This window comes from Hakea prostrata, chromosome 10, assembly GCF_041222555.1.
Source record: "Hakea prostrata isolate BN-2017 chromosome 10, UWA_Hpros_2, whole genome shotgun sequence".
NCBI classification, from domain to species: domain Eukaryota; kingdom Viridiplantae; phylum Streptophyta; class Magnoliopsida; order Proteales; family Proteaceae; genus Hakea; species Hakea prostrata.
Genome location: NC_142609.1, coordinates 50,640,882 through 50,663,337, shown reverse-complemented (window position 1 = coordinate 50,663,337; position 22,456 = coordinate 50,640,882). Strand labels below are relative to the sequence as shown.

Here is a 22,456-nt window from a genome sequence, read left to right as displayed (position 1 = left end):
AGAAGATCATTAAAGGGAAGACAAGGCTAACCAACACAAATAAACAGCAAATGAGGAGACAATAAAAAGGAACCAAGAAGAGAACATCTAAACATATCTAAGAAATAAATCAAAGAAGGGGATACAATGTACGTACGGATATGAAAATTTTAAATGGAGACTAGATTTTTCTTTCTTTGGAAAAAATTACAAAACAAATTAGCAATTGGCTTTGCGAAAATCTCTCTGGCGCTCTTCCTCTCGAGTCTCTCTAGGTTAAAAGTGAAGTGTTGCAAACGATGCATAGGATCTCTAACCACAATTGGGAATTGGTAGATCTTCCTCAAGGTTCAATGTGTTAGAAACCAAGTGGATATTTCAAAAGAATTTGAACCTAATGGTTCCTTAGATAAGTTTAAAGCTAGACTTGTAGTCAAAAGTTTTACGGAAAAGAAAGACATAGATTACTTTGATACCTTTGCACCTATAGCAAGAATAACCACTGTGAGAGTTCTTATGGCGATTGCATCTATCTACAATTTGGTGATACATCAAATGGATGTAAAAACAACATTTTTAAATGGAGAATTGGAGGAAGAGATCTACATAAAATAACCAGAAGGTTATGTATCACCTGATCAACCTAATAAGGTTTGTAAGTTAGTCAAGTCATTGAATGGGTTAAAGCAAGCACCCAAGCAGTGGCATAAGAAATTCGATTCTGCTCTTATTTCAAAGGGTTTTAGCATCAATGATTTTGAAAGGTACTTATATAGTAAGTTCCATCAAGGGAAGGGTGTTTTTATTCTACTTTATGTAGATGACATGTTGATCATGGGAACAAACCTAGAAATAGTTAATCAAACTAAGAAATTGCTTTGTCTTTATTTGACACCAAAGATTTGGGCACTGCTGATGTAATTCTCAGAATTAGAATCATCAGAAAAGAAAGGGAGACTATACTCTCTCAAGCTCATGTATGGAAAATGTGCTTAAGAGATTTGGTTTTTATGATTCTGATTCGTTCAAAACACCTTTAAATATGGAAAGTAATTTTCAAAAAAATGTTGGAGAACCAGTAAATCAGAGAAATACTCACAGATTATTGGATCTATGACTTATCTAATGAATTGTACTAAGCCAGATATTGCTCTAACAGTTGGAAAATTGAGCCAACATTTTCATAATCCTAGTAAAGAGCACTGGCTTGGAATTGAAAGGTTACTACGGTATCTTAAGGGTACTATGCATTATGGGCTTCACTATAGTGGAAACCCCTCTGTTTTGGATGGACACTGTGATCCTAATTAGATCTCAAATTCAAGAGAAACACTAGCTATAAGTGGATATGTGTTTATGCTAGGTGGAGGAGCAATCTCATGGAAGTCAATTAAACAATCATGTGGAACATCTTCTACAATGGAAGCTGAATTCGTAGCTTTAGAAAAGGCTGGGAGTGAAGCTGAATGGCTTAGAAACATGGTTGCAGATATACCTCTATGGCCCAAACCAACACCACCTATATCGCTGCACTATGACATTAAAGCAGCTATAAGAAGGGCCAATAATTGGGTATATAATGGGAAAAGAAGACACATACGTCTTCGACATAATATTGTAAGGCAATATATTGATGAGGGAACAATTGCAATTGATTACGTGAAATCAGAGGAGAATTTAGCTGATATGTTCACTAAAGCTATGCCTACAAGAGCTTTTAATGAAGCACTTAAAGGAATGGCATTAAGACCTGTGGCACAGGTCATGTGACAGATACCTAACCTATGTGAAGAGGTTAAATCCTAAATTAGGTTCAAAGGGCAAGCAACAAAGTCACTAGATGACCTGTTTGTACTACTATACTCATTCTGAATAAATATAGTAAAGTAGTACCACCATATCATTCATAGGATGAGTGACTGATTCTTAATCAAACGTAGCTCACGAAATGAGGGGGGTGTCACAGTGGTGCACACCTAATGCTGACCTAAACAGATATAGAGAGCGAGGCCGCCTTCAGTTGGAAATCTCACACAGGCAAACTTCCTTAAATATCTGTGAGACCAAGATTTGAGACAAGGCCGATAAAATGTTTATTTTTCTTTACAAAGGGGTTGCTAAGAAGGTCGACTAGTTGGATATGAATGATGGAGTAGCCAGCTACACTGAAGAAGATAAGTTTAAGAAATCAGACTTCACCGGTGCTCTATAACGTGCTTTATCAGATCTAGTATAGATTCAAGTCCGAAAGACATCTACAACGAAGTGTCCTACTGTGTCTAATGTGTTCACTGCAACTTGGGTCTTCATTCTATGTATTTAACCATTGTGGGGGATTGTTGTAAATATGTTTAAAACTTTTTGCTTATTATTTTATATTTTTATATAAATATATGTTTTAATCATGTCTTTTATTCTATGGTTTATATTTAGTCCCACATCGAGTTAAGAGGAGCCGATTATCTCATTTATATATAGTAAGGACCTATATAATATTACTTGGGGTCAAGGATCGAACAATGTGCGACGTCAATCAAGCCTAAACCCTGTTATGGGCCCTAATCCAGAAAGCCCACTTCTGGGTGAAAACTTGGAGATGCCATTAAAAAGGCACTTTCCTTTAGGAAGTCAGCTGGATAGATACCTTCCTATAGGGAGTTGAGCTGAATAGGTACCCTCACAAAGAGAGGTGACCTTATCCTTTCACCCACAGCCCTTGGGGCTCTATATAAACCTATTTTCGAGTTCAATTTTGACACTGAATTTCCTCCACTTTCTTTCTCTCTCTCCCTGTTGTTATTCTGTTAAGCAGTGAACATAACCTAATTACACCTTAAGTAACCTTTCTGAGGAGCAACCTTAAAAGTTTAGGCTGACCGATCTTGGGGTGAAGACACAATTACAACCCGTATTGCACAATTTGGGGTGTCTAAATACCTTAGAGAAAGTATTTGGTACATTTCAGCTCTAAAGAAGTATTATCATTACAACAACCGTTCAAGTGTTTGTGCAGATTCGTCAACAAGTTTCAACAAAAAAATAGGAGGTTTTTATTAGAAGCATGTATGTAATAGACACTCTCTTTAAAAAATGTCAAATATAGCTTGGCAACATGGAAGGCCACTGACAACTGATAAGAGGAAGAGCAAGTGTAATTACTGCAAAAAGCAAATAGGAGGTGGGGCCACTATACTGAAGGTGCATCTAGCTGGTGGAAACAAGGATGTAGTAGGGTGCCAAAAGGTACCCTCAGAAGTCAAGAAGGCAATGGCCTCATACTTGAGCAGAGGAAAGCAAAAGAGGAAAGCGAAAAGAACACAGAGGGAGGATTTCGAGGAAGCATGCCTAGATGACCTTCAAGAGCTCGAGGATTATGATCTAGAAGAGCCAGGAGAGTATGGATGTGACCCTGACAAAGAGGCCGAACAGATTAGGAAGGCGATGATGATAAGTAGGGAGTAGCAGAGGGTTGATGACATGAGGAGGCAACAGAGGTCTATGGGTTGTGGGACCTCTAGAAAAGCAGCAAGTATGGGAGGCACAGGCAACTCCCAAGTCCCTATGAGGAGGAATTAGAGTGTGAGGCAGGAGGTTCCTATCCCACGAGGCCCAACAAGGGGTCGAGCTTCATCAACACATCCTACAGATCCAGATCTAAAGATTCTTCATAGGATCCGGCCCTATTTAGGAGGCCTAAGCAAAAGCAGAGAAAGTTGAAGCACTTATAGGGGAGTGTGAAGGAGAAAGTGGGGATGGATTTCTCCAAATGGGTTTATTACTATAATATTCCAACACATACAGCCCAAGGGCCCTATTGTAGGGTTATGATTGAGGAGATAGGCATGGCTGGGAGTGGTGTACAAGGACCCACTCCATATAAAATATATAATGTCTATTTGTCTAAGCATAAGGAGTTAAATAAGTATATCAATGGATTAAAGCCAATGTGGGCTTATTATAGAGTTATTGTGACTGATGGTTGGACTGGTCCCACTAGATAGTTCGTCGTCAATTTATCTTGAATTGTGATGGGAGGACAGTGTTCCTCAAGTCAGTAGATGCATCTAGTGAGAAGGATACAAAATACATTTATAAATTATTAAAGCAAGTAGTGAAGGAGGTTGGAGTGGAGAATGTGATCCAAATTGTGACTAATAATGGCTCCAACTACAAGAAAACTGGGTTGAAGATGAAGGGGAACCCCAAGTATCAAAACATGCTTCTACTTTTAGAACGAATTTTCATTTTTAAATACATATATTTACATTACATATAAACTTTATAACTTTGTATTGATGCCTTAATAGATGGGTATATATAGGCTCTTTTGGACTCCATATGCTGCTCACTACATTGACTTAATGCTAAAGGACATCAGAAAGGTCAAGCTTGTGAAAAATACCGTGGAGCAAGCCCGACAAGTTAGCACCTTCATCTATAACCACACATATGCATTAAAGATAATGAGGGACAAGTGTCAGGGTGACTTAGTGAGGCCAAGCATAACCAGATTTGCTACCAATTGGATAGCACTGTAGAGCTTTGAGATTAGGAAAAATTGGCCTTAGGAGCATATTTGAATCAGAGCAGTGGTTTAATTGGGAGGGTTCTTCATCACAGTTGACCATAATCGAAGACAGTTTATGGCATAATGTGAGGATAGTGGTGAAGATGCTTGAGCCTATAGTGCATGTGTTGAGGATGGTAGATCAGCAGAGAAGACCTACTCTACCACACATATGGCCTGCAGTAGATAGAATGAAAAAGCAAGTTGCCCAGGTCTACCCACATGGCAACAAGAAAGTCCTTGACATCATCCAAGTTAGATGAGAGTTTATGTTGCAGCATCCACTGCATAAAGCTAGTGAGTTGTTAAGTCTAGGATTCAATTTAATTTTCATGATGTTATCACACTATTAAGTATTTAAGTATTAACTATTCCCTATTATTTTTTCTTTTTCTTACATAGCATACCATTTAAATCCCAAGTACCATTACAAGGATAATCTTGGGATGAGGCAAGATTTGATTGATGCAGTCCAAACTCTAGTGGAGATGTTGGAACCGGATCCATCTAAGCAAGCAATCATTTTTATGAAGGTGAGATAGTGATTTGATATTCACAATTCATAGTTTTATACTAAGTTATTGACTTAGTTATTGATTTTTTTTCTTTATATATTAGATAAAGGTCTTTAGGGATGCCACTGGGAGCTTCGGTCATTCCGTGGCCGTATCGGGATTGGAATCCACCATTGGGGTAAGTTCATTCATTATATATTTAATTATTATATTTTATCTTTAACTTAGTTATTTAAGTATTGAACTGACTTGGAGTCTATGTTTGTTGCAGCTGAATGGTGGTTGCAATTTGGACGTGACTCACCTCACTTGAGTACAATTGCAAGCAAAGTGCTCTCCCAGACATGTTCTGCCACTGGTTGTAAGCAAAATTAGAACACCTTCAGCCTCATCCACTCAAAGAGGCGCAATGATTAGGTGTGACGCGTGTAGAGGACCTTATATACTTACACTATAATATGAGAATCAGGGAGGATCATATTAAACAGGAGATGGACACAGAGAGTAACAATATCAAGTTGGCCGACATATTTGAGATGGATGATGATGATGATAACCCAGTAGTTGACTGGATCACGGACAATGGAGACCATTGCTGGATGAGGAGAGAGATCGTCCCAGTAGACAAACTGCAGAGGAGATAGGGGCTGGTGTGGAGGACTTTATGACCCAGAAGGGGAGTGCACATACACCACCTACCATCCATTAATGCCACACCCTAATGCATCCACCCAGAGTGAGGATTTGATTGTCCTGACACTAAGGGTGTTGGACCTCATGATTAGGATTCAACTAATCCTAAGGACAGACCACCACCACAACCACCAGTACATGAGAGTCAGGGGGAGGAGGACCACCAAGATTCACAGGCGAGAGTCAATTCACCCACGCGACACAAGATTCATACCATACCGAATCTGCATTCGATGAAGAGGAAGGGGAGACAACACGACTATAGCACAGAGGACACGCCAGTCCAGCTGATGTGGAGAGCTTGGTGGGATCTATGAGATCGATGAGCATAGATGATTCTAGAGACTCCACTACCAGAGGATCCGAATAGCATAGGCCTGCAGAGTCCTCATGTGATACTGTTGTGGAGAATATTGGCTCTACAGAGTCGATTTATGGACCTTATGGTGTCCCTCCTAGCTATCAGACTCAGGGTCAGCCACCAATGGAGCCTTATGGCTATGGAGCTTATAGAGCTTATGGTATCCCTCCCACTGTCACCTATCGGAGTTGGCAACTGGAACATAATTTTCAATATGGACCTTATGGTGTCCTTGCCCCTGTATACAATCAGGGTGTTACTTCATTTGTTGAGCAGATATTCCACTCTATACCACAGCAACGACCAGCCTTTCCATATGCATTTGAGCCAGTTCCTTATCCGAAGATTCAGAACTTCCCACCATCAGGATATCTTAGGCATGTGGATGAAGCCACGTACAAAGCTGCAGTTGCCGACTTTATCGACAACTATATGGGAAAACATCATGGGACTTGTATTGTCATTTGTATGGGGTGCAAATGGAAAAGGGAGACATGGAATAGAGCAGGCTTGTAATTGGTAACATTCTCGCTTCTTCTCATACATAGTATATACTTGAACGTTATATTTTCAATGATTTTTTCGGTAAACTAGTAGTTCCATAGTGTTATTATGTTTGAAATAAGTATTATGCAAAAATCCAAATCATTTTGAGTCCATATGAGGCCCGAAATTGAAGTTTGAATTTTCAGGGGAGGAAATCACAAATTTCGAGGCTTTTTTCAATGTCGAAATTCCTATTTCGACCAAAAAAATTCCTTGATTCATATCTAGACTTCACATTACCCATTCCCCTTACTGGAATTCCTGGGCAGCCCTTATGTTTAAAGAGATTCCCCTTAGGTTTAGGGAGATTCCCATTCTACCCTTTAACCCTAGACTTGGACTTACATCATGCAGTAAGAAGAAAAGGAGATAGGGAATATGTAGGCTTATTTCAAATTCAAAACTAGTAAAAGGAGGAAAGTCTTACATGCACCCTGTTATCTAGGGATCCCCCACCTAGAAACCGTAAGTTTGAACCTGTGAGAACTCCCACAAAGGACCAAAAACCCAAGGAATAATGCAATATAATTTATTATAAAGTTGTCCTTTTTATTCAACCTCAAGGGGTATTTAAATAGGCAACAAAGCCGACGATTTTCTAGAGAACATTGGAAGTCCAAATGGAATATACAGCTCGCTAACTTCTAAAATTGCTACTAACTGCCTAACTAAATAGTCCTTTTTAACAACTTTGTAACTAACTAATCGCAAACTAGATAAGCAACTCTTTTCTTTTTGATCCAATGATCTGCATCAACTATACGTGAGTTTATGATGGTACTTGTTCCATGTGGTATTAGTATCATGTATTAGAAGAAATTACAGGTCTCCTACCAGTTTTCTTGATTTATGTTTAGTTCTCCTTAATGGTGGTTTCGTCGTTGATGATTTGTGTTCTCGAGTCTGGATGTTGTTCTCACACAAGTCACACAGCTGTTGGAGCCAAAAAGACAAGGGGACGTTATGGATGAATGTTGCATTGCCAAATGAGCAACAACCCTTCATGATCTTGGAATTTGGGAATGCCTTAACATACTACGGTTGGACGTGCCAAATAAAAATACCACACAAATGACAGAGCTTTGATGATTGTAGAAGGATAAAAATAGACTAAATAAGGATAAGAATAGACTAAATCATATATAAATATGGGATAATAAAAACTTAATCACTCACGCAAAATTAGCAGTTCAAAAATTTTGGAGATAACATTAAAATATCATAACGCATTTCAGGCTTTCACCATAAACCCAAGAAAATATCAATAGCATAAATTTTGTTTTAAGCTTCAAAGCGTATAACGATGAATATAGTGCAAAAGTAGGGGAAAACATTTCTTTCAATGATGACCATAGGAAAGCATTGTCATTGAGCAGCATAGACAGATGAAACAACTATAGTGCCCTAAGATGATAAATAGTTAAAAAATAATCAAAAGATCCATTAATGCTCCACAATTGCAACCAAGCCTTCATCAATCTAAATAGAGTAAAGAGAAACAAAGAGAGAAGACCAAAAATGCCTCGATAACCAGAAGAAGAGAATAGTAGAGAAGTTCGATCGCCATGTCTCAATAAGCTCAACCCAACCCCAAAAGAGTTTATCGAAAAACTCACCAGAGAGGGAAGGAAAGAATGGAAACTCCGTCTCCAAATTAAAATGAAATCAAACACTCCTAAATGTATATGAATGTGACGAAACTTAAACTTTGGGACTTCACAGGAGGGGTAAGTTCGAGAACTCAAATTGGGGTGAAACCTATCGAGTCGATCAAAGATAAGAGAAAATCACTGGTTAGGCGAACATATTTGTGTGAGTAGCGGCTGTATTAAACAGTGTCCCCTTCCAAACATATCTAGAAGATTTTCCTCGTTTTCCTAGATTTGAATCTGTCATGGATTCTGCGAATCAAAAACAAGGTTTAAGCATACGAGCAAACTCCAAGAACTAGTCAAATCCAATTAATCTTGGAATCAAATCGAAGTAAAAGGCAAATGCCAAATGAAGCACTAACAACAGAACCCACATTGCACATTTCCAGTTTTAAGTAAAGAAAATTATGGTGAAAACTCTATCTACAAGAGCGTTCTATTACAAACAGCACAGATTCAATGATATTGTTATGCTAAGGCTGAGGATGATCCCAATCTTGCCAGCCACGTGCAAGCTATAGAATGAGAAGTGAGAGGTGAAGAGAGGAGTGTTAAATGATGGAACGAAGTGGACATTGATATGGCAATATCCATTCTAGAGTTGATAGAATAACAGAATTTTAGAACCAGTATGCTCCGTAAGAAAAGAAGGCCATCCAGAAGAAAGCACTGCCCGATTCTGACAAGATGCATCCTTGAAATGTAGGAGATTAAAACGATATTATAAAAAGACAACAGGCGTCGCTGAAACTATCTAGCCATAGTAACACGGTTTGCTTAACTTTTGGTTTCAGAGCATCCATCACCATAAAATTCGGGCATCAGAACGCACACCCGGGAGAAGAGAGAGAGGATTTCAGTTTCTTCTTGAGGATTGGTTGGTATTGGATTTAGGAATCTCAACTCTCTTGTTCTCGACGGAAGAGTTTTTTCTTTTTTCTTTTTTCTTTCTTTTCTCTTCCTCCACTGGACCTCGCTACTGATAATAAAATAGAACAAGAGATCCTATATCAGACAAACCGAAGAATATGCACACAGGAGTAAACAACAATAATCTGGAAAGGGAAAATCTTTCTCGCCACAAGATCTATAATCTTGTAAAAAAAAACGAAAGTACAACGACCCTTCAGACTAACCTTCAATTGGACGCGTTCAGGAGTTTGTTTCGGCTACCGGAAGGCTACCGGAAGCATAGTATCCGGGTACGGCAGATGGATTTGAAGTTGAGGGAAGCCTGAAAAAAAGAAGAAACAAAAATTGATATGCGGATTCCCACTGCCCGCTTCTTCTCCTCCTAGTAATGATGCAGGATCATCCTCCTGGGAGAAACAATCCCATTTTTTAGGGTTATTTTGAATCGGTACTTCGCGAACTTCTACTACTTTCCGTGAAGATTGAAATCAAAAAAAAAAATCACCAAAACAAATGAAAGAAAAGAGAATGCAAAGCAATAAAACTCACGAAACAATATAACTCTAGAGCAGCTAGCACCAAAAAGATCGAAATATGAGATTTTTAAAAGAAAGAGAGATTACTTAGCTCACGAACGGCTCGAATGACTTATACTAGTGATCGCGAAACCTATTTTCTCATTTACCCTGAATGAACACTTATTTACTTGGTTGTACTTGTACCCTAAGTGCTTCACCTCATAAGAAGTTCGGTTCGACAATAGTTCGGGTATTGATACATGAGGCAGCCTATCAAATATCAATCCAAACAGCAAGTTGTGTACATTTCCAATAATGTAGCCCAATAAATGGTGTACAGAATTTATATTTATATGTATAATATGTATTTTAATGTACGTTATTTGAATAATTATGATACCAGAAATACGAGAAATGATAGGAGATTTAGTCTTTCTAAAAATCAATGGTAAATTCATTTATGTCAATTAAATTCAGAGTTTTCAGGCCTCCATAAATAAAACCTTCTATACCAAAAAACAGAAAAACAAAAACCTAATATGAGACATTTTTTCTCAAGTCTAAGATAAAGATAAAGAAGGCAAATATATAAAATATAATATAAAAAAAATAGTTGCCATTGTTAATCCCCTGAAATAAACAAGTATAATAAACAGGTTCAAAACAAACAAAAGTAAGTAAAGATAGGTTAACACAGCGACAAGCTATAACTCATTCAAAAAATTAGTAGTTATAACTATTATCTATAGTTTTGCGTTTGAATTTTTTTTTTTTTTTATAAGAAGAAGAGCTTCATTAAAACTAAAAACACTTACAGCCATAATTTTGAGTTGCATTACCTGTTCCCATTAGTTCGGAATAAGATAAAGCTAGAGCAAATTGCACTGGCACCCCAAAATGGAGGCCTTAAAGCAGTGACACCCCACTTTATGTTTAAAAAGCACAGAAACCCCAAAATTGGATTTTTATTGAATAAATTTTTCAAAATTTTCACCGAAGACCTTTCAAACACTGTGTGTTATAGGGATATAAACAGTAATTTAACTGTTTTCAGTGATAAATTTGACAAATATATCCAATAAAAATTCAATTTTGGGGTCTATGTGCTTTTTAAACATAAAGTGGGGTGTCAGTGTTTTAAGGCCTCCGTTTTGGGATGCCAGTGCAATTTGCTCGTAAAGCTAACTTTTCGAACCAAAATTGGAGCATTGGGGATGGAAAATTGTCAAATATTACATGGGAACTTTTAATTTGTTTATCTCCAAAAACCTTAGGATAATTAAGGGTGATCTGGTTTTAGGTAGTTTCAGAAGCTGGTCATTCCATCCCTCTATAAATACCCGTATAAATTCATTTGTAAGGACCACTCGTCAATCAAATAAATGATAATTTACACCTTTTTTTATCTTAGTTTTAGTTTAGGTTTTGCTTCTTATTTTTTCCCTTGCATCCTTAGTGTAGCAATGGTGCAAGGTCGCCAAGAATGAACCCCACGGATTTGAGTTGTCCTCTCCCAAAAGGCATCAAAGTTTTCGATATGCCGAGATTCATAAAACTCACAACAGCCTCATAGTTCACAATTCCCTTGGGTCAGTTGCAAGCCCTAGCGCACACCAACACAAATCCAATAAGAAATTGGACAAACAGTCACGCAACTCATTAGATCCACAAAACAATGCTTAAAAGTTAAAACAATAACGTGTAAAAATCATTTATACATGATGTATTGTGTTTGTCTCTTTCCTATTGTCAAACAATTCCAATATGAGTGTTTGTTGCAATGTTCTATGAAAATGTGCGTATCATTTGTTTGTTTGTTTTTTCCATAAAAATACACTCGTTGCTCCATTTCCATCAACCAAAAGAAGGACTGTGAATAAATGTTATAAATTTGAGTATATATGCATCCCTTTTGTTTGTTGTAAGCTATGAATTTCGTATTATTTCATTGACTATTGCATCCAATTGAGATTTGCAATGCTTAATAGCCCTCCATTTTGATGATGTCATCATTACTATGGAGCCATTCTCAATGATATAAGTGAATATGAATCATTAAAAAGCTAAAAGCAAATCTTGTTTTGTATGGCTTTTAACTCTTTGTTGTTTTTAAACTTATGCTGTCTTATAAAAAAAGTGAGTAGCTTACAGATGAATTGAATCGACCAACAAAGGTGACGATTAGCAAGTTACAAGTATTGTGAGTTATGAACGAAGAAAAAAGATGAAATAGTGGAAACGAGAGTTTTGTGAATAAACATAAGTATTAGGGATTTTTTCATGAACCTTTTGGCTTTTAAATGTTCCTATTGAAAACAATGGAAATGAGAGTTTTGTGAATAAACATAAGTTTTGATTTTTAATTTTTATTTTTATGAACCTTTTGGCTGTTAGAGATTCTTATTTTTGTTAGGTAACACTTACAACGAATTACTATACAATTAACATGCCAATTAAAACGACAATTGAAAAGGAAATCGATACAGGTTGATTTCGAAGTCTGATATGGCAACAAGTGTATGCATCAATAAGCGGAATTTTTGTTTTTTTTTTCTCCAATTATACGTTGGAATACGTGTATTAATTCGGCGAATTAATACACATTACTAACTATTCTCCACCCAAAGGGTAGCACTCTAAAATCAAAACAAACCAATAAAAATAAAATAAAAAGAGGTCAATTTAAATCAAACCAAACTCTTATTAATCAATTTATTACTTTATTAATCTATATAAAACTCTAGGCGCCAATCAATCCACTAAAAGTTAATTAATCTTAATTCTTATGATGGAAAACACTAATTCACAATTACAAGATACAACACTAATGCAGGAGTACAATAATGTGGGCAAGTACATAGAGGCATCCTATCGAGTATGGCTCATGCATCACGTTCAGTTGCCAATAGACACATTGGCAAAAATTGAATGGAAATTTGTTAAAAAATTGACCGACATTAAGCCGATTTCTATTGATATATCGTGAGGAATCCGCAAAACATTGCCGTTAGCAATATATCGCTGATTTCTCGGTGATATATCGTCGGCTTATATGAAATATCGTGTCGCCTATATGTGTCATGTCGGTTTCCATTGACACGTTGACATATGCCCTGTCGTACTATACCATGAATAGAGGTTTGTTTTACCACCAAAAGATGATTCATCAACAATTGCAATGAAGGGTTGACAAATGGGTCTTGTAGTCAATCCTCATTTAATTTTATTTATTTTTTGGTGGGAAATGAAGACTTCATTTATTTAACTAAAATCCACGCGGGATCTTACACGTTACATAATCAAATATCAAAATCCAAGATAAAAGGGGGGGGGGAGTAGTGGTACACGAACCAATCTTGAGAAAGGGCCGTTGATTTGGCAAGTTTGTTTGCCAGAAAGTTTGCCTTGTGGGGGATGTAGGAGAAGAAACATTCAATGAAGGATGCCGCGAGCCTAGGGATATCTGTAATTTGGTGAGAGATTTTCCAGCTTCTACAGGCAAGAGAGAGTACAATCGATTGGTTGTCGCTTTCCACTTGAACATGGGAGATCTGGAAGTCGAGGGCGAGACTAATTCCTCGTCGAATAGCTTGTGTTTCGGCAATAAGAGAGTACTGACAGCTCGTGCCTTGTCCAAAAGCAAACACCACCTAATGATTAGAGTCACGTGCAAGACCACCAATCCTTGAGCATGTTGGATCCGAAAAGGAGGAGGAGTCCACGTTAAGTTTGATCCAACCCAGAAGTGGAGTTTCCCACCTGATGAGTAGTGGATCTTTACTAGGGGGTGAAGTGGGGGGGAGGGGCGAACTAGGCTATCACTTACTGTAAGCGTTGCGTGGTATCCTGATGAGTAGGTAAATGTATTATAGTATCCCCAAAGTGCAATAAGGGTGTGGATGTTTTACTGTCTGTGAGCGGACGAGTGAGCAGACTAGGTGACAAGGGCTTGAAGTTGGGGGTAAAAAGGGTGTGAGGGATCCCACCGATGAAGGTGAAGAGGGTGCCACTGGTGGATGGTAAAGGGGCACATAGTAAAGAGGTGATGTGTCGTAAAAGTGGGATGACCACAAAAACTACATTGGGATGGGACATGACAACCTCTTGCAAACAGCAGCTCTGCAATAGGTAATTTGCACATAATAATCTTCCATAAGAAAAAGAATATTATAGGTGGGAGGGGGAGATGCCATCGCTGGAGCCAATTAAAGGTGGGTAAAGGGGAGGAAGGAGAAGGAGATGATGTTGCCAACCTGTAAGCCGAATTGACAGTGAACTTGCATGATGAAGTGGGTTTCCAGATTAGATGATCTACATGGGAGTAAAGGGGGAGTGGGATGCTGAGAATGTTGGCAGCGACGTCAGCGGGCCACCAATCGAGAACTTTGTCCCTATGTTAGGAAGCTGTCTCATAGTTGATGAAGTCTGAAACCTTAAGGGAAAAAGAAGCTGTCGGAAAGCAATCTAGATCCTGGGGGTGATTCGGGATCCAATTGAGGTTCCAGAGACTCATTTGTGAACCGTCCCCAATCTAGAGGAAAAGGCCTTGACGTAAAAGTTCCCTAGCTTTAATCAGCGATTTCCAACCCCACAAAGCAGAAGTGGGGGAGGGGGCATCTAGGAATGAGCCATTCTTGAAATACTTGTGCTTCATCAATCTTCACCATATAGATGTAGTGGGGTTAAGGAGTTCCCATGCCTTCCAAGTCAGAAGAGTGAGGTTAAAAGCAACAATTTTTTTGAGGTTGAGGCCACATTCTCTAGTCAAGCGACAAATGGAATCCCGATAGATGGTGTGTACATGCCTTTGAGTACCATTTGACCAAAAGAATTCTCGTGAGAGCTTGTTAGGGGTGATTGAAATCTAGGTTGGGAGTTGGAAGCATGACATAAAATGAGTGGGCATGGCAGCTAAAGTGCACTGGATGAGGACCTTTTTCCCGCGTAAGAGAGGTAGTTAGCCCTCAAATGTTGAAACCTGTTATGGACCCTATAAAGCAATGAATCACAATGTTTTTTTCTTGAGCTTACCATAAATAAGAGGAATCCAGAGATGGATATCCAGCTCCGTTGTGGGGGTGATGTGGGAGTGTGAGGGTGGTGTACGCTTCATGCCCTAAGTGGTACTTGGACTATAGTGTGCACGTGTTTTTTAGATGTTGAGTTGTTGACCTGAGTATAAACAATATTGCTCCAGGAGCCGATGGAATGTTTTGGTGGCTTGACCAAACAGAATTAAGTCATCAGCAAAAGTGAGATGTGATAGTCGCTCACCGCCTTCTGAGAGTTGTATTCATCTTATTTTTTTGCTTTGCAAGGTCTATTATAGATGGGAGGTTAGAACTTCCGCACGAAGTACACAAATATATGAAGATAAGGGATCTCCTTGCTTGAGGCCCCGTGATGGGGTGATGGGCGGTATGGGGGACCCATTAACTAATACCAATAGCTGGGTGGAGGTAACACACTTCATGACCCACTCAATCCTCCGAGGAGGGAAGTCAAAGCTTCTCAAAGCAGTTGCTACAAAATTCCATTCCAAGCAGTCATAAGCTTTGCTCATATCCAGCCTTGACGCCATTAGACCTTTTCTTCCGCTTCTTATGATAGTGGACTTTATGCATTAAGGGTTAAGAAACAATAGTTAGTCAAAATAAGCAATAACAGATTGAATGAAGAACCAAATCATGTTTGTGGGGTTATGCACCTGGAGCGTTGTAAAGTTGCAAAGGCTAAAATTGAACTTCTTCAATACCTGAATCTGATTACCAAAACTCTCCACCAATCCAAGGGACATTATATAGATACACAAATGGGTGGATGACCAGCTTTGGAAGGAAAGGGAGTAATCTTCCTCATGTGGTTTATGAGCATGTGAGATTGGGGTTTTCAACATATCATATGGAATTGTGTTTTGTAAATCTTGCTATTGAAGATCAATTATTTATTTAGGTTATGTTAAATGTTGCTAATGTTGCTAGTGAATATGATTACAAGCCCTATAGATATAAAAAAAAAAAAAAAAAAAAAAAGCAAAGCTAAACCATGCAAACAGACTCCCATTTTAGAGCCACATAGTATGCACATTTTATAATAAATCTCCCATTTATATATATATATATATATATATATATTTATTTATTATTATTATTATTTTTTTTTCAATTTGAAAAATATAGCATCTAACACATAGCTTCTCTCTAGAGCCTCCTATCGCAATCAATTAGGTCATGCACTATCACAGGCTCCATTGGACACGAATATCGAGAAGGGTAAGGGGAAGTATTGTTTGGAACACAAGGATTGCAATAAATGTGAGTTGTTAGACCATTGACAATATTTCTTAAGAGGCCCTTCTCTAAAATTTCCCATACTTTTCCACACTCGTAGGATGCCTTCCTAGGAGTTTGAGCTTCCAAGAAGGAGTGACCCTTGAAGTGCATTGTCGGATTTTGATTTTGGGGAGGCGATAAATTTGTACTCTTTTTTTAATCTCCCCAATACATCGTTTTTTTGCTAAAATAAATGTGATGTGGGAAAAAGGGGTGAGAACAAATTTGAAGAAAACAATTTTTTCCCCATGAAATCCCAAAAAAGTTTGATTTGTTTGGTTCATTGGGGTATAAAAGTTGGCATATGGACTTCCTTAATTTTGTTGAGGTGATATGCTAAATTTTTCACCCCATATTTTTTCAAAATCCCAACAAAATATGTAAAATTTTGTGAAAAATTGCGAAAACAACAAAATATGACCAACATTTAACAAATTTTTCATAAAATCCTTTTATTTCCTTTCATTTTCTCTCGGTCCATTGCAAATGAGGTTCACTCGTTTATTTGTTCCCACCCCACCTTTTTTCAAACAGATGTGGCTTAAGTGAATTTACATTATTTCAAAATTCTAGGAAATTGAACATTGTAATGATTGTATGGATTTTTATTTGCAGCAACGGCCGCTGTTGCCAATGGTCAGGATTTGGCTAAATAAATTAGACCGTTGAAAAAGGTGCGAGGGTATATGTGTGGATAGATATATATTTTTTACATCTAAAGGTTTAAAAGTTTTGAAATTTACAAAATTAAGTCCTCACTCTATTTGACCCAATTTCGAAATTTCCAAACCCTCTGTGCTCCTCCTCATCGTTCCACCACTACCGCCACTTGCAGACTTTGCTGATTCCAACAAATCCCATCAAATCATAACCTTGGATGTCATCATCAAACCCCCAGATCTGATACATTTCGACCGTCTCCGATGTGAGCCCAACAAGTCATTGTTGCCTTCCCCATCACATTCCCTTCTTCATTCTTCTCTTCTTCTATAGGGTTGCGTTTGTTTGTTGTAATAAATACGAGATGGGAAAATTATTGAAAAAAGCAAAATTTTCATACTTTTCCTTCAAATCCTAAAATTGTATATTGTTTAGTTGTTTGGGGTGAGAAAGTTAGAAACAAGTTTTCTTAAATTGTCTGGTGAGATGGCAACCAAACTTTCTTACCCCAAACATCTTTAAAACTCCACAAAATTTACGGGACTTTGTGAAAAAAGTGTGGAAAAATAAAATGTGGGACCCACAATTAATATTTTTCTACATTTTCTTTTCCTTTTCCCTCACCCCACATGTGAGGCCCACATGTTTTTTTTTCCCACCCCACCTTTACAAACAAACTAAACCTAGAAGAAGAAGTGGAAAAATTTGATGGAAGACCAAGCTCATCGTCTAATGCTTATAATAAATACCCCAAATCGGGTTAAGATCCACTGAAATCCAACAAAGTAGTTGGAGTCAGAGCCACCAAATAGGCAAATATACCATCTAACAACAAAAGATCATGATTCCATTAATCAACCACTACTGAAGAACCAAAAAAGAACAAAAAGAAAAATGCAGGGGAAAAAATAGAGGAAAGATAATACCTCAAAGCTAAAAGAGAAAAGAAAAGTCATGGATCTAAAGAGCAACAAAAGTAGAATTTCAAGCTTGCATTGGAAGAAAACTTATCACCTACTTAACAACCATGCATTTTTTCCATTTTTTTCGCCTTTTCTTGCTTCATTCTCCCTTTATTCTGATTCATGTTTGCAAGATCTTGGTTGGTTTGGTAATCGTCAAGGATGTCAAAGGTTAGGACTTTGATTTTATAAATTTCGAAACTTTTAAACCTTTAAATATATATAAAAAATTATATTTACACATAGACCTTACCATTTTTTTTTTTACATTGGCCAAATGGCCCAAATCCTGACCCGACCCCACTGCTGTTGCAAATAAAATTCCTGATTGTATGGACATTTTTTCCCCCGGTGAACCAATTCGTCAGGCAATTTGATGGCATGGATGTGTTCATTTTGATACGGACGGTTTCGAGCCGTCCCTAACTTACGGTTCCGGTTGATTCGTCTTTCCTCGTCGAATTCTGAGGCTAATTTCTGAAGTGAAAGTGGTACATAGAATCCATTTCCTCCATTAGCTTGTGCAGTATTTTTTGTTCTCTGATTGATTCGCTAGCATTGGAGTTATTGTTATCTATTATCTGCTCGATGGTTTTCTTATGGTGGTGTTGAAAGTTCTTGTTTTTGTGAGGTTTACGTACAATCGTCGTTCGTTTTTTATAATTGGTGTCACTTATTCTTTTATTCTCCCATTAACGTCTATGAAATTTTGCAGAGGATCCTTGTATGTTTCTTCTCTCTTAGTCAGTTTATTCATGATGGTATCGTCTTCTGTTTAGGGTTCTTCCTTCTGTTTTATATTTCATCCTGATACATTTTTTCTTTATCCGTCCTTTCAGTTTTTCTGTTTTCAAATAAATAAAACTAGAGGACAAGATTAGAAAGAGAAGAGAGAAGGAATGAGAACGACCATATGAGGGGTGGGTTGTGGCTTTGAGATAGGACTGCTGGTTTTGCTATTCATTGACAGCAAAACAAAACAAATAAAAACGAGAGTAAAAAAAGGCTTGGGTGCTGTCAGCTATAAGCATCATTTTAAAATTCCTAATTTAAAGTTTAAGAATACTTTCAACATTTCAATCAAGTTCTTAAGATATCTTTCGATCCCATGCACTTCTGTTCCATTCACAAAGCAATATATCGTGCATTTCCATAGATTGCACAAGTGAAAAAATAAGATATATTTTATATTAACATGTGAATGCTACCTGTTTATTAAGTGAAACCATCCACTTATAACATACATAGGTTAGTCAATATCACTTACTTGTTCCTGTTCCATGTGCGTCTCATGATTCTAACTCAGTTAAAAGCCCATCGTTTCTCGTGTATTCTAATCCTTGGCTATTTCAGTACATGCGGGAACTAAAGCTTCCCCTTTATTTTCCCCTGTTTACTTTCTCTCTCCCGTTCTCGCTCTGTTCTCTTTCTTTTCTCTCCGTTCGCTCTCTATTCTCTCTCTGAACTCTTTCTTCTCTTCTCTTTCAATTCTCTCTCTTCCTGTCTCTTTCAACTCTTTCTCTCTCTTAATTTCCCTATTCCCTTTATGTACTCTCTCTATTCTTTATCTTTTTCTTCTATTTCTGCTTCCACGCACAAAGTAATATCTCCTTTTTATTCTCTCTCCATAAATTCTCCTCTGTTCTCTCACCTCCTTAATTCTTCTTCTATGTTTGCTGTTCTCTCTTCTATTTATTTTATCTCTATTCTCTCTCCTCTTTTCTTCCTCTTCTCATGCAAAAACCAGCCTCATCTTATTCTTCCTTCTCTCTCTCTTAGTTCTCTTTTTATTTCTCTTTTAACACCTCACTAGCTTTTCCTAATTCCTTTGATCTTTGTTATTTCTCCTTTAACACCTCACCTTCTCCTCTCTTTAACGTGTCATCACTTTAATACGAAGTTATTACCATATATTTGTATAATATAAAATTATATTTATTTATTATTTATTACAATAGATATGCATCTTTATTTATATAATTAACGTGCCAGCTTTATGGGCTTGTGGGCCATTTCTAACTCAGGGATACAAATATTATAACCTTCGGATTCAGAAAATTATTCTGATCATTTCTTTGTTTTCAGTTTAGTCTAATTCCATTGTTGTGGGACCGACAAAACAATGTCGGATCTCGACCAAGATACTAATTGGAATCTAGTTCTAATTAAGCTATCATTGAATTTCACTCGAACCATTTGGTTAAACCATCAAACCTACCATCTTGACTCATGGTCCAACCACCATAATCCTTTAATTATCTTGAGGATTGAGAAGTCCCAATACAATGATAAAATAATAATATAAAAAGATGCGGGGCATCACACTGTTGCTGTACTTGAGTTGAAGAAGGGAAGAATGCTGGAATCCTCAAAACACTCAGCCCATTCCACTCCCACAACTCCAAGCTTCATTCATTAATCTTCACCTGATGTTACAATGAAGTGTGGTGGCTATATATAGGCTTACATAAAAGAAACTTGAAGTTGGACTTGAACTTAACAACCTAATATGACTTAACCACAAAGAGGAATATTCAGATTACTACTAACCACACTGATCTTCAACAATAAGATTGCTTACTTGAATTTTAATGGGCCTCAGTGATTCTTATTCTTCTGTTTAGAGTCAAATCCTTTTAATGGAACCCTTGCCTAACATCAATCATGCTTATTCTCTTCTATTGCAAGAGGAGTGTCATCGCTCCCTCCACGAGTTATTGAATCCATCATTGCATCAATCTTCCCTTGCAGCCACTACTCCTCGTACACATTCTAAAAATGGTAAGAAGCCTATGTATCACTGTTATTTTTGTGGCATGAACGGCCATTCGAGTTCCCGTTGTTTTAAGAAACACGATTATTCTCTCAAGAGCAACAATACACACATTGAATCAACATCACCTGGACTCTCTGCTAGATCCTTTGTAGCCACCAACCCACCCCCTCCTTTACTTTAGCGCAGTATCACCAATTATTGGCATTGATTGAATCGGGTAATCCCACTTCATTAGCAAATGTTGCAGGTAATTCCCCTTCCCCATGGGTTATTGATTCTGTAGCAAATTTTCATATGGCTTCTAAGTTACATTTCTTTGATACTGACACGGTGGTTTCTTATACATCTCCCATTGAATTACCCGATGGAGATACAACCCCTGTTTCTCATTTAGGGACTTGCATCCCCACCCCTTCCATATCTCTTAATAATGTCTTCTATGTTCCTTCATTCCGTTTTAATTTATTATTTGTTAGTTAAATCACTCAAACTCTCAATTGTTCAGTCGCATTTTTTCCTCATCATTGTGTCTTTCAGGACTTTTGAACGAAGAAGATGATTGGGTTGAGTAAAGAGAATAATGGCTTATATTATTTGGAGTTGCTTCCCTCCATTATTGCGGCCTCATCCACTCATTTCAACTCCTTTGACGTGTGGTGCTTAGGCTACCTATCTCGCAGGATTACTAATTATTTATCATGTTTCAATTCTTGCATTTCAATTTCTAATAAATGTGTTTGCACTATTTGTCGTTTGGCAAAACAAACCCGATTACCTTTCCATTCTAGCTCCATATCCTATTTCATCTTATTTTTATTTAATACATCGTAATGTTTGGGGTCCTTATTATATTCCTTCTATATGTGGTGCTAAATATTTTTTGACTATTGTAGATGACTATTCTCGTTATAGTTGGGTTTTTTCTAACAAACTTCAAATCTAATGCTTGGTTTATTTGCATGATTTTTTTGCAATGATCAAAACTCAATTCAATTGTTAAATAAAAAAAAATTGCACTAATAATGCTCGAGAATTTTTTAATCACTCCACCACCCCCTTTTTTTTTTCCCCAACCATGGAGTTATACATAAGCATAGTTGCTTCAACACCCCACAACAAAATGGTGTTGTTGAATGCAAACTTCGGCACCTAGTCAATGTTGGTTGGGCCCTTTTATTTCAGGCGAATCTTCCACAAGACTTTTGAGGTGATTGCATTTTTACTATTACCCATATTATTAATAAGTTGCCTACCAAACTATTAAAAGAGAAAATTCCTTTTTAATTTTTTTTTAATAAAATCCCCACATATGCTCATCTTCGTACATTTGGTTGTTTGTACTATGGACACAACCATTCCACCATCAAGAATAAATTTGACCCGTATACTTCTCTAAGAATTTTCATTGGGTACCCTTTTGCCAAAAAATGTTATAAATTTTTTAATCTCACTTCTCATAAGACACTAGTAGGGATGTTTTCATTGAATATATTTTTCCTTACCACCTAAAGACTTCTCCTTCATCTATTAACCCTACCCTCCTTGTTCCAATTCTTGATTTTGAATCCTCCTCCATCCCACCAAACCCAGTTTTTCCATCTCCACCACTAGACACACCAACCCCACCACACAATCCTTCCCGACCTCCAGTTGTGTTTTTGCCACGTTACTGCACCCGGTCCCATCATCCTCCTCCCATTTGAAGGACTACATGTGCTCGGCTACTCAAACCATATCATCTTCTTCAAATGCTGGTAAACTCCTTCCTTTTGATTCTTTTATATCTTATAAAAATGTCTCACCTTCTCATTTTAAGTTTATTAGGTCTCTTTCCTCTTTTGAAGAACCCATTAGCTTTGCCAAATCAATGTTGTCATCTGACTAGAAAGATGCCATGCATCAGAGATTGAGGCTTTTGAAACCAATAACATTTGGTCACTTGTTCCTTTGCCGCCTGAAAAGAAAGTCATTGGTTGTAAATGA

General features: G+C 37.4%; 2 protein-coding genes across 13 annotated transcripts in view; one reads left to right on the top strand and one right to left on the bottom strand.

Annotated features, from left to right (window-relative positions):
• The window catches only part of LOC149003813 (uncharacterized), a 75,885-nt gene extending 65,880 nt beyond the window's left edge, over positions 1 to 10,005 (bottom strand). For 7 of the 9 annotated variants that reach the window (XR_016170449.1, XM_089138950.1, XM_089138944.1 and 4 more), the window contains exons 1-2: positions 9,775 to 9,858; positions 9,450 to 9,632 (exon numbers count right to left, since the gene is read on the bottom strand). The gene's annotated coding sequence lies outside the window, so the exon portion shown is untranslated. Of the gene's footprint in view, positions 1 to 9,449; positions 9,633 to 9,774 lie in introns of all 9 variants that reach the window. The other 2 variants (XM_089138945.1, XM_089138946.1) reach the window with 2 other exon arrangements.
• A 7,989-nt stretch (positions 10,006 to 17,994) lies between these two features.
• LOC149003812 (SNF1-related protein kinase catalytic subunit alpha KIN10-like) overlaps positions 17,995 to 22,456 on the top strand; it is a 63,192-nt gene continuing 58,730 nt past the window's right edge. For 2 of the 4 annotated variants that reach the window (XM_089137353.1, XM_089137348.1), the window contains exon 1: positions 17,995 to 18,188. The gene's annotated coding sequence lies outside the window, so the exon portion shown is untranslated. The other 2 variants (XM_089137351.1, XM_089137352.1) reach the window with 2 other exon arrangements.